A 12,388-nucleotide genomic window follows, 5' to 3' on the forward strand; every position below is an offset into this window, starting at 1 on the left:
TCGCGGATACAAGCGGCCGAGATGAGTTTCCTCCGCAGGGTGGCTGGACGCTCCCTTAGAGATAGGGTGAGGAGTTCGGTCACCCGGGAGGAGCTCGGAGTCGAGCCGCTGCTCCTCCACATTGAGAGGAGTCAGCTGAGGTGGCTTGGGCATCTGTACCGGATGCCTCCTGGACGCCTCCCTAGGGAGGTGTTCCAGGCATGTCCCTCCGGGAGGAGACCCCGGGGAAGACCCAGGACACGCTGGAGAGACTATGTCTCTCGGCTGGCCTGGGAACGCCTCGGACTCCCCCCGGAGGAGCTGGAGGAAGTGTCAGGGGTGAGGGAAGTCTGGGCATCCCTGCTGAGGCTGCTGCCCCCGCGACCCGGGAACGGACAAAGCGGAAGAAGATGAGTGAGTGAGTGAGTGACATATATAAAGTGGTCTCCCCTCAACCTGCCAACTGAGAGAAGGAAAGCAACCAAATTCTGCAGTGTCTGTACAGCCGCCCGGATGAGCCGTCCAGTGTGATGTGAATTCTACGAGCCGTTCAGATTCTGCGCATTTTCGTTACGTAACCAAAATGCAAACCACGCCCACAACTATAAAACCTTGTCCTAATCCAGCCTTCTGCATGAGAGCGTCCGACTATCACGTAGCACTGCGTGATTTGGATGCTCTCTGTCCATCTCCCTCCAGCCCGCTGCCACTTTATTGAGGTTTTTGTAGTGAAATGAGGAGGAATCATAGAGATAACTTCTCATTTCAACTAACTGGATCAGCTGTTCCTCATCCATGACTGTTTCCTACAGCGCTTTCTACTGGATTTCAACGCGAGCGACAGGAAGAAAATAGAAGCAGGGCATCAGACAAATGTTCAGCTCAAAACGTTGCGTCGTAGCCTACGGTGCGCGTCGCTGTGTACCCTCCGCCTTAGGTTGGTGTAATGCGGAACCATAAAACAGCCTTAACTTCGCCGGCCGGAGCTTCCACCATTTTTTCGCAGTGGTGTATCGCGTCATTCGCATCATCGCGTCATCGTGAGAATGAGAGAAATGGGGTTAGAGAATGAGATGATAAAGTGGTTTAGAGGCTGAATTTCTAATTTATTTAGCAAAACCAATCAAAAGCTTGTTTTTAAGACATTCAAGGCCTGTTTAAAATAGGGATTAAATGCCATAATAGGTCCCCTTTAAATCAGGTGTGTTGATGCAAGGAGACATGATTGCACATATACGTATGTATTGGTTTCATCCAATGAAGCATGGAGGATTGTGGGCATGCATTTAATGCGGATCTTCCTGAAGCCCCCAAAAAACGAATAAGGAATTGGCCTAAAGAATAATACTACGTTCCAGTAGACTGTTGAATAGTTAAAAAGTGGACTTTATCTGCAGGAGTCCAGCTCTGAAATACAGATCAGAAGAGTATTTGTTAGCGATGTTCACTAGCAGCAAGCCTTATTTTTAAGAACCCAGTTTTACAGCATCTTGTTTCCTCTTAACAACAAATATACTGTAGCTCCATATCCAGCTTTTTAGATGCATGTTTATCAATGTGTGCAATAACACAGCATTGACACAATCATTTGGTAGTTTTTATATTATCTACCTGCAGTTTAACTGCAGTCTAACTGGAGTTTTACTGTGAACAAACTGCGTATTTCACATTGTGGTACATGTGAAATCTACTACACTCTGCATGCTGTGAAAAGCGCAAAGGGTTGCTTTTTACAGCATGCAGAAGTAGCTGACTTAAAGCTTTTCAATACATTTCATGGGGGTAACATATTCCATGCGTCCACTTTGAAATTAACCCTATTAGATAAGCAAAATAAGGGTGTGTATATTAAATTGCTTATACTTTTTGCTTGAACGCTTGGTAGAGTCAAGTCACCAAAAATATTTGAATAATCTGCAAATATGGGACAAGAACACTAAACCAGATGTATACATACATTTTGACCACCTGAAGATATTCTTCACCAAATCATTCCTTTCTCCTAGCTTTCATCCACTAGGGCTGAAATCCAGGCCGATCTGGTCTGTAGAGACCAGACATGTCAGCACATGTCTGCACCCCCTGAACATCCACACAGCTTGTGATTTATCTCTGCGCGACTTTGTGTGTTTTGTTCACCGACAAGGAACACACACACATGCAGGCACACGCAAAGACGCAATGACAGGTGGGGTGTGCATATACCGTGTATGTGGGAGAGTGTTGCATGAGTGCATGTCTCCATACTCTGATTCTTGAAGTCAGGTGGGTTAGCGCATCCAGGGGCCCCTTTGAAGCTAAGTTCATGTACACACACAGACGCACACTTACTCTGACCAGCTGTTTCTCTTTTCCGCTGCTCTTTGATGTGTCTACCTTTTCTGTTTTACCCACAGTCGTTGTATCTTTCTGTCCTCAATCTTTAGTGTAGCTCTTTGTAACAATGCTTTATCTTCAGTTATCAGAATTGACAGACACAATTTAGAAAGAGGGATCTAATTCCCAAGTTTCAAACTTAGCTATCAAAGTAGCTTATCCAACAAACACTGCAAAAACTCATAATGCCAGAAAACAGTCACAGTTCTGTCCTTCAAAACTATCTTAGGAAGCGCACGAGGATAGCAGTAATTTAGATTTAACATTAATTCATATAATACGTGAATAAAAAGATACATCATATATTTTCTCATACCGAAACATTTGTGACAGCTTTCTGTTCAGTGGATTGAGACATTTTTTTATCTTGCACTTAAACAAAACATTCTTTAAAGTGCCCATATTATGCATCATCTAATTTGTAATCTATGGAACAGCTTTGCTGTCAGTGTTACTCCAAAAACCTGCAATCATTTCAGAACAACATTTAAAAATGACAAGAAGAGGCTCTTTCTGTAAAACTAGCAAATTTGGCCACAGTGTTTTTTGATTGGTTGAATTCCTGCAGGCTTGATGATGGGCGGAGCTAATTCCTCATGAATGGGACTCCCTAACCTGGAGACTCCTGAACAGCAACAGCAATAGGTATGTTTGTTTGGTACTATAGATAAAATTGCTAATCTGCACTACTCCTCATGGACTTCTCTGGGCATGCGTAGTAGAAATGGACACTCCCATCAGCACAATTTATGACTTGGAGTCACACTTTAATTTGCATAGTTTAGTAAATCTGAACTCTTATGAGTTAAAACATGCATCAACAATCTGGAATTACGCATAGTCACAAGTACAGTACCGCCTGACAGGATGTCAGTAAGGTATGATAATTGGTGTTTAGATTGAGCTCAGTAGGTGGATATAAGCAGCAAAATGTTCAGAACAATGCAGAAATCAAAAAGCCCTATCTTCCATACATGTTGCCGAACAAAACTCTCAGTTCATAAAACAGGGATCAGTTTCATACGCACATCCTCTGATAAGAACACACACACAGATGTTGTCGAACTGTGTACAACCTTTCAGTGAGTATTTGAAATATTTTTGCACAAGGCCATTGCAGAGTGAAATGAAAGTAACCTTGCAGGCTTATAGCCTTGAACCAATTTCTAACAGCATTTATTTGTTACTGTAACATTTGGAATTTTACTTTCTTTTCAAGACCATAAACAACCAACATTTATTTCAAGAGTCTTAAAATCTAGACGGCTGTGAAGTGCCAGAAATATACAAAACTAATGATAAGCTAAACAAACAGAAGGCTTCTGGAAGAAGAACTTCCTGTATTTAGGTATAAAAGGGAAAATAACTGAAATCACACCCTGATCAGATTTTTAATGCCATGATCGTGAATCTGCTACATCATGAGTCTGTTCAACCACACCTTTGCTTGCACAGTTCATCAATCAGTTTGACTAAATCATTTTATGTAAGTCAGCCAAAGGTCTGTTTTACCCCTGGATTTTTGCCTATTTTGGTATTATTATTTGGTATGAGTACGTGAGAAGCAGGCCTTGCTCAGCAAAGAGAGACCACACTTGTTATAATTACAAAACAAACTAAAGGCTACTTATTTGAGTAACATACAGGCAAAATAGTACTTTAAATTTAAAACATGAATCATTTATGCTAAGATAATACACTTTCTGTAAGATACGGTAACTTCTCAACCGCACAATGCATGTTTAGTCAGAGATCTTTCTTGTTTTCTATGCTTGCTTGTCAACATGGTTGGGAAGCACACAAATGACCCTACCCTTAGCTCAGCTTAGCATAGAGATTGAAAACATACAGCTATCATTAGCTTGCCATTGAGAAACATTTTTCAAAAAGCTATCAAAGCAGCATCTCTCAAGGCCACCAGCTGAAATGATTTGATGAATAGTAGAGGAGCAAGGCAACGGAAAGGGAAAAAGAGAAGAGGAAGTACAAAATTGGAGATTCGATGGGGGATTTCGGTGAGTAAAGCAATGACTTGAATTTTCTGGAAATATTTTGAATATTTTGCAACCCTAACTTCTGAGAATTAGCATTCTCAGAAGAATGCCTGCATGGGAAAAATAGTCTCCTTGTCAGGCAATGGCAGCTCAAATCATCAGAAAGCTGTGTTTTTAACCCAACATTTTCCCATGTTGTAATCTTCTTTTAACCATCTCCCCTTCATGTTGGAGCCATTAAGAGCTTCTAGTATTACCTGGCCTGTCTGTGGCCCATTGGAGCCCCAGTCTTTGTCCAGGGCCAGGCAGCAGTTGAATAGCATGCTCATACGAGGGGCCTCTCAGCCCAGATACACCTGATACCTGGCTGACCCCCCTGTGCTAACATTCACCAACCCTCCAAAGTCCTGACGGGACCCCTGAAGCCCCCTAGCCTCCTTGTCTGCCTGCCAGCTGGCATCTTTACATGCAGACACACAACAAGAATGAGGGATGTTTTGGTTGACTCGGTGTATATTATATGTTCTCAGTTCTGACTTCTGTCTGTCTTTTGTAGAGTCTGTGTGGGCTTCGGCTGATTGTATGAGTCTTATATCTGTGTGAACTCTGTGTTCACCTTTGAAGTTCTCTACTATGCATTTCTGCAGTCCCTCCGCCCCTCTCTGTCTCCCCCAATGCTTTGATTCCCTTTCTTCTTACAGGAGGTGGCTGATCCACAGATATTGCCTGAATGTGAAAAATCTTTCAGCATATAAAGTTTAGATGCAGCGTAAACAAACAGAAGCTTACATGATCTTGTATTTACAATGTGTTATTTGGGACTCTACATTTAGATATATGAATATGGAGTCATAGTGTCAGAGGCAAACAGATGATAGCGTAAAAGTGGTTACAGGAAACAGATGGATGGACAATAGCTGTCAAAGTTATTTTGTTTGTACTGGACTATGGACTGTGCTTTCACTTTGTACTGCATGTCACCACTGTGCTGAAGTCGCACAGTAGCTTGACAGTTTGAATGGATCATTTAAGCAATACAGAAAAAACCTTTTCATTATCTTTTACAACATTCACAAACGGCTGCAGCCATCATTTGTTACAGTCCACACATGTGTGTCATTTAGGTTAGGTCAGCCCTTCCAGCCAGAGTAAAACAATGTAATTACAACTGTTTTTATTTTAACAACGCTCTTCTTCATGGTTTGATTGTCTCTTTAGATTCATTTTAGATTTTGAACTAAAATATTGTAAGTGATGCTTAAAATTATACTTAAAGATCGATGGGTGGATTCATGCACTATTTCTGATCATATCGCATTATATGCAGGCAATACAAGTTTGCCAAGCTGTGATGGAAGATTATATTAAATTAATATTAAATTATTATTTTTTTCTTTTTTAATTAACAGTCCATAGTTTCTTTTTTACTTTCTACTTTAAAAGCTAAAGTGAACATTAATCCCAAACCCAGATGAAACCTTTGGTGAAACAAAACGGCCACAAGTTTCATAATCAGCTCTGGGCCTTTAAAATGCTCTGTTAACTTTGCTGTAACCATGATTTGGATGTAATTTTGCTTTAAAACAATACATAAATTAGTCCTTGGATTTCCCATGTAGCTACTGAGATTATATGAGAGATTTATGACTTTATTATTGTTAAAACGTAAGTGGCTCTTACATTCAGTTTAACTTTGTAGACAGTATAAAAAAATATTTCCTGTTTTTTCATGTCAAATTCATTTAGAAATCCATATAAATTTGTTTTCAGGCCTGCGAGTTGGTGTATAAAGAATTAAGGAGGTGAATCAAAATCATTCATATACAGTACAGACCAAAAGTTGTGTCCAAACTTTTGGTCTGTACTGTATATATAAATACTATTTCAAGGTGGTGATGTCATCAGGTGATTGCAATGAGAATACAGTATAAAAGTTGTATCCATGAAAGACTGGATCTTCAACGAGCATTGACCAGCAGAGGATCTGCAGAGATTTGCATATTTTTTCCTTCTGCAGAGCATCATATTATGAAACAATACAAGGAATCCGGAGGTATTTGAGTATGTCATGGTGAACAGCACAGGCACCTGTAAAACTGCCTCAGGAACTGTCATTCATTGATATTGGATGTAACTACGCAGGCTAGGGATTACAGTACTTTGGGGAACATTTGCCAAGCACCACAATGCAGATCTACATTCATAAAAAACACTTCACTTTCTTTCCTGCTCTTACCTGTCCAGAGGTGGAATGACCATGTCTGAGCTCAGAGGCATCTGGAGTGGACCATCACACAACTGACCACGTGGATTATGGTCAGATAAATCACCCAGACCTTCTTGGGAAGATGTGGATGGCTTGTGCTCTGGATCAGAGACAAAAAGGTTCATTCCAAAGGCTGGGGTCTATGAAAGCTTGAGGTTGTATCAGTGGCCTGAGCAGTTAATGCAGAAAAATACATTGAGATTTTAGAGCAATGTGTGTTGCATTCAGGATGACATTATTTTCAGGAATATGTATTTTCAAGAACACAAAGAGCATCCAGTTACCGGACCTGCGATGTGTTTTCAGGAAGAATGGGACAAAATAACCACTGACATGCTTAACCTAACTGTATTCTAAATACTAGGAAACCTTCAAAACATCATAATCACACCATCGCACCTTTTTTCTGATGTTGAGCTATACTTGCAACAACAAGCAGTATTTCAGAATTCATCAAACTACCCTCACAAGAAAGAACAGGGCTTTCAATTACCAATTTTAACTGATTTGTTTTTTATTTGACATGATTCAGATGCTCAGCCACTAGTGACTTAATGACCATATAAAAATAGGTTGTATTTGGTATTGTTGGTCTGATAATTATATATGAAATGACCCGCTTTCTCAACATTGCACTACATAGTGGCAGACCATAATCTATCGGAATCAAGTGCTGGTACCAGGGAAACAGTCAGTTGGTAGCAGAGTCGTCACAGGAATCTCTGGTTCAGCTGAAATGGTTTTAAAGGAACCCTGGCTATTAAGACATGTAGGTCTTAAAAGATAAATGTTGGTATCAATTATAACAATGTGATATAAAAAACCTTGTTGATGTCTTTGTTTTTATAAAATTTGAAAATATAATTTAACATGTAGGTCGCCATTGTTGTTTACATTCTGGGTAGTGACGTCAGACGGTGGCTCCTGCTGGCCCCCGTACACTGTTTTGACACCCAGAAAAAGGGAAAAACACACCTAAAGTGACGGCGCACCAGAAACACAGATCAAAACACAGCTAAACATTAAGGTGACGGCGCACCTACAAAAAAGTAAAAAAAAAAAAAAAAAAAGTACCGCACCATAAAGCATGAACTATAAAAACACCATAAAACTCAGATAGACTAACCGACCACACGTTTCAACTAGCAGATAGCCGATGCTACAATAAAAACCCCAGCCAGATCTGGCGTCATTAAATTAAATAAAGATGTTCTTGCCTATTTGACGCGAAGTCTGCGCCTCCCGTTTCGTCAAAGTCCCGGGCCAGTCCCCTCAGCCTCAGGGTTTTTATTGTAGCATCGGCTATCTGCTAGTTGAAACGTGTGGTCGGTTAGTCTATCTGAGTTTTATGGTGTTTTTATAGTTCATGCTGTATGGTGCGGTACTTTTTTTTTTTGTTTTTTTTTACTTTTTTGTAGGTACGCCGTCACCTTAATTTTTAGCTGTGTTTTGATCTGTGTTTCTGGTGCGCCGTCACCTGTTAAGGTGTGTTTTCATCTGTTTCTGGGTGTCAAAACAGTGTACGGGGGCCAGCAGGAGCCACCGTCTGACGTCACTACCCAGAATGTAAACAACAATGGCGACCTACATGTTAAATTATATTTTCAAATTTTATAAAAACGAAGACATCAACAAGGTTTTTTATATCACATTGTTATAATTGATACCAACATTTATCTTTTAAGACCTACATGTCTTAATAGCCAGGGTTCCTTTTAAAGGCCAACACAAGACATCATTAAAAATGATGTCAGTGGCTGAGGCCACGCATGCAGTAGGACCTTCACCCAGGAGACTCAAGTTGATGCCAGATTGTCTACTAACTATCCAGTTATTCATTTTTGACAGAAAAAAAGTTGAATCCTGTGTATCCATAAACATCTGCATGTTTTTTTTGTGACTGTATGAACTTTTTTTTTTTCAAAAGGAAATGACAAATGGCTCATTTCGATCTCCCATCTGTTGAGCCCGTTCACCTAAGCCACTACGGCATTGTCAGCAGAAACAAATGATCTATCAACACACAGACATGCTCACGCGCGCACACACACACACACACACACACACACACACACACACACACACACACACACACACACACACACACACACACACACACACACACACACACACACACACACACACACACACACACACACACACACTTCTGCACCCCTACCAGTGGTGAGTATGATGGATTGGACCTGTGGAGCTTCACGTCTGAGTTATTGATAGGTAGGTATTGGACTGGCAACATAAAATATTAATGTATTGAAGCTCAACGCTGCTCTGACAAAGAGCGAGAAGGAGAATGGGAAGGTAAAAAAAAAAAAAGACATGTTTGAAATGTCAGTGATCATAACTGGCACTTGACAGCATGTGCCGAGATGATGAGAGGCATCAGAGGAGTAAACGTTCACATATGGATGTCTGAGAATCCGAAATATGTCTGATATCAGTATCACATTGTTTTCTGTTCTAAATGGAAATTCCCACCACCTTTGATACATAAACAATATCTCTCCCTCTCTCGTTCTCTGACACTCTGACACACACACACACACACACACACACACACACTGACGCACGCACACGCACACGCACACGCACACGCACACATTAAAATCTCTCCTTCTCTCTTCTTCTGTCACTCTAACCCACATCCTGTTGTGGTTCTTTTTCTCTCCTCTGCTTTGATACCTGAGAACCGCCGACTTTTTTGAGGACAAACAAGGCCCACCTTTGTCTTTACCACACTGCATGAGTATTTGTCTTCTTTTTTGTGTACTAGTGTATGTTTTTAACTCTGTTTCTGCTTTTTCATGGAACCATAACACATAACTAATACCAATTTGCCATGAAACAGTCTTCAGTAATGCACTTTAAACAGCAGAGGTTTGAAGCATCCCTTCACTTAGATTAGATGCGGAGGGTGTAGTGTGTGTTTGTGTGAGTGTGTGTTTGTGTGTATTGACGCAGCACTGCAGAACAATCTATACTAATGATTTCCCATAGACACCTCAAGCAGCTCTGGGAACGATGGAGGATGGGAGGGAAAGAAGTCAGATGAAATAAATGAAAAGACTGAAGGAAAAAAGGCTGTGCATAATTTATGGTTAATTAATCACTTATTAATATGTTATTGATCTATTAGAAACTAGCATTGATTTATCTTTTGCTAGTAAGTCAATAGTAATCAAATCAGTAACAAAATGCTAATTCTCACACTCACATGAATGTGATTGTTTTGGCAGTGAAAACCTTTAAAAGATGAAAGTCCGGCATTTTTGTTTTGAAAAGCTATAAATAATTTTAACACACAGTTCACATACAGATCGTGATCATGCGGTCTGCGGATTACTGGCCCTCACAAATAGTTATACATCCTAGCAGCAGTAAAATCTTTTTTTACTTAATAAACAATGTATTGATCATTAATATAATTGAATTAATAAGTAACAACGGACAGGCTGAAGATGTTTTTAAGCTTTGCATTGATGTATTTGTTCCCAGACATAAAGTAAAAATGTTCCCTATAAAAAGAAAAATAAGTCCAGTTCAATTAAAATAACTTTTAAAGTAAAAAGACGTTTAGTTTTATAATACTTTCTTACAAAGTTTGTGAGCTATATGCATGTGTTTCACACCGATACCAAATTTTCTTCTGGAAGTGTCTGCTAAATAAATAAAGTTAATATATAATGTAATTGCATCTTTGCGTTAATATAACTATATTTCAAATATCACCTGGTAGCAAGTGTCTCATGTTAACTTGTATACAATGGGATCCAAATGTAAGAAACACACAAAAAACTTTAGATCATTTTCAGATCACAAATGATAAGCAACTAAAATAAAAAATATAATTACATTATGAAAAGAAAAATTGATGAGAAATGAAATTCGGGGTGATTTTGTGAGTGAAAGTAAATTTTAACTCTAGTTATTCAATAATAATATAATATAATAATTTAATTCAATTTCCAACAGTAATAAAGGTGTTTAAGGTGAAAACGGGGACGAAGGATGACACTGCAGTGCATCAGACCCACAGTGAAATCTGGCACTTCAGGTCACCACGCCAATTTGGCCCACCGGCTCCCCACTCTTCTGAAACATGCTCCACCCGCTGGTTCGTATCCTTGTAGGAAAGGACTGATACTCCAGCAGGGTTCTGAGTCCAAACAGACCTAAAAACAAGACATGACCAAGGAACACTTACATCCCCAAACTTCCCTCCGCAGCCAGCTGACCTCACACCCACTGAACTGAACTAGCATGTGGGCAGACAGGCACATGGGCACTGGGAGACTGGGGAAAACAAGCGTCTTACAAACATCACAAGAGGCTTGTTGGACTATTATCAGATTGTGGTGGATAACCAACAAACTTCATGCTAGCTGGGAGGGAATATGTCAAAAATCATGAAAATCGTGCACTTGGTGACAAGTTTTTGATATTTGGCATGGTGGTAGTTATGGACATAAGGTTTTCAAAAACCACCGCAAACAAATTGGGACGGCCCCCTAGTGGCCGGTTTGCTCCTAGATTGTTGTATATTGTCACTTTCTCTACTTTTTTGGTTCTAGGAATTCAATTCTGAGATAAATCTCCTATTTCAAGGTCATGTTGAAGGTTAAATTTAATTTTCAAGGTCAGTTTTTGTAAAAAAAAACTCTAGAATTAAGTCACGTAGAAAGATTATAGAGGCTCTAGACCCCTATTTTCACCTCCAAGGATGCAGTTTTCTGTTTATTGGACAGGTCACTATCACTGTAGTGTCAATAATCTCATTGGGTGAGAACAGTGGCTTCATTAAGTCTTAAGATGAACAATAACCTCAGAATTAAGTCACAGTGAAAGAATAGGTTTTATTAAAATAACACACAAAAAACATCAGCTCTGCATATTTAAACTCAACACCTACAATTTCTTCCTCTATCGCCTTATTGCTTATTGATTCATTTAGAATTTTCTGCAAACTAGGGGGCCAGCCCAATTTGTTTGCGGTGGTTTTTGAAAACCTTATGTCCATACCTAACACCATGCCAAATATCAAAAACTTGTCACCAAGTGCACGATTTTTATGAATTCCCTCCCAGCTATGCAGCTTTAGTTCTTGCTTTAAATAAAAGAAAAATGTGGCAGATTTACAGATATTAATAAATGTTCAAATATGAATATCTCATTGAACATCTATTAGCTCATAGTTCTTTGGTTTATTCTTTTATAAAGATATGAATATCTGAGGTACACTTACTGGTGGCTTTCGATTTCTTAAGCTTGTGTATGTGGGTTTGGCACACATGTGTGTGAGTATTTGAGAGGCAATGAACCTCCACAATGGAATTTCCTCCAATCACTTTACATTGTTCAGACTAACGAGTCAAAGATGACGTTGTAGGACAGAAACCTTCCGCACCCTTCAGGGTGTCTCTGAGGAGCCATCAGCACCCTGCAGACAACACACAGTGAGCTGAAACAATGCTTCTACAAAATTATCTGGAAAGTCCATATTTCATGAATAAGTCATAAAACGAAATCCAGAGTTGAGACCTTTTTTTTTCTCTTCTGCCTTTGTGAATAAAGCAGTATTAGCACATACTTTTGAGGGGACAGTAATGCTCACACACGTCAGCTTCTTGGCTGCACTCAAAATGATTCTGACCTGTATGAAACTGATAATAGGAGAAGTAGGTGGAGAGGATACGAACAAATGATATCATCCATCTCCATTAATCCTCCCCGGTTTCCTGTACCTGTCAGAGGAAAG

This window comes from Cololabis saira, chromosome 1 (assembly GCF_033807715.1).
Source record: "Cololabis saira isolate AMF1-May2022 chromosome 1, fColSai1.1, whole genome shotgun sequence".
Classification (NCBI taxonomy): domain Eukaryota; kingdom Metazoa; phylum Chordata; class Actinopteri; order Beloniformes; family Belonidae; genus Cololabis; species Cololabis saira.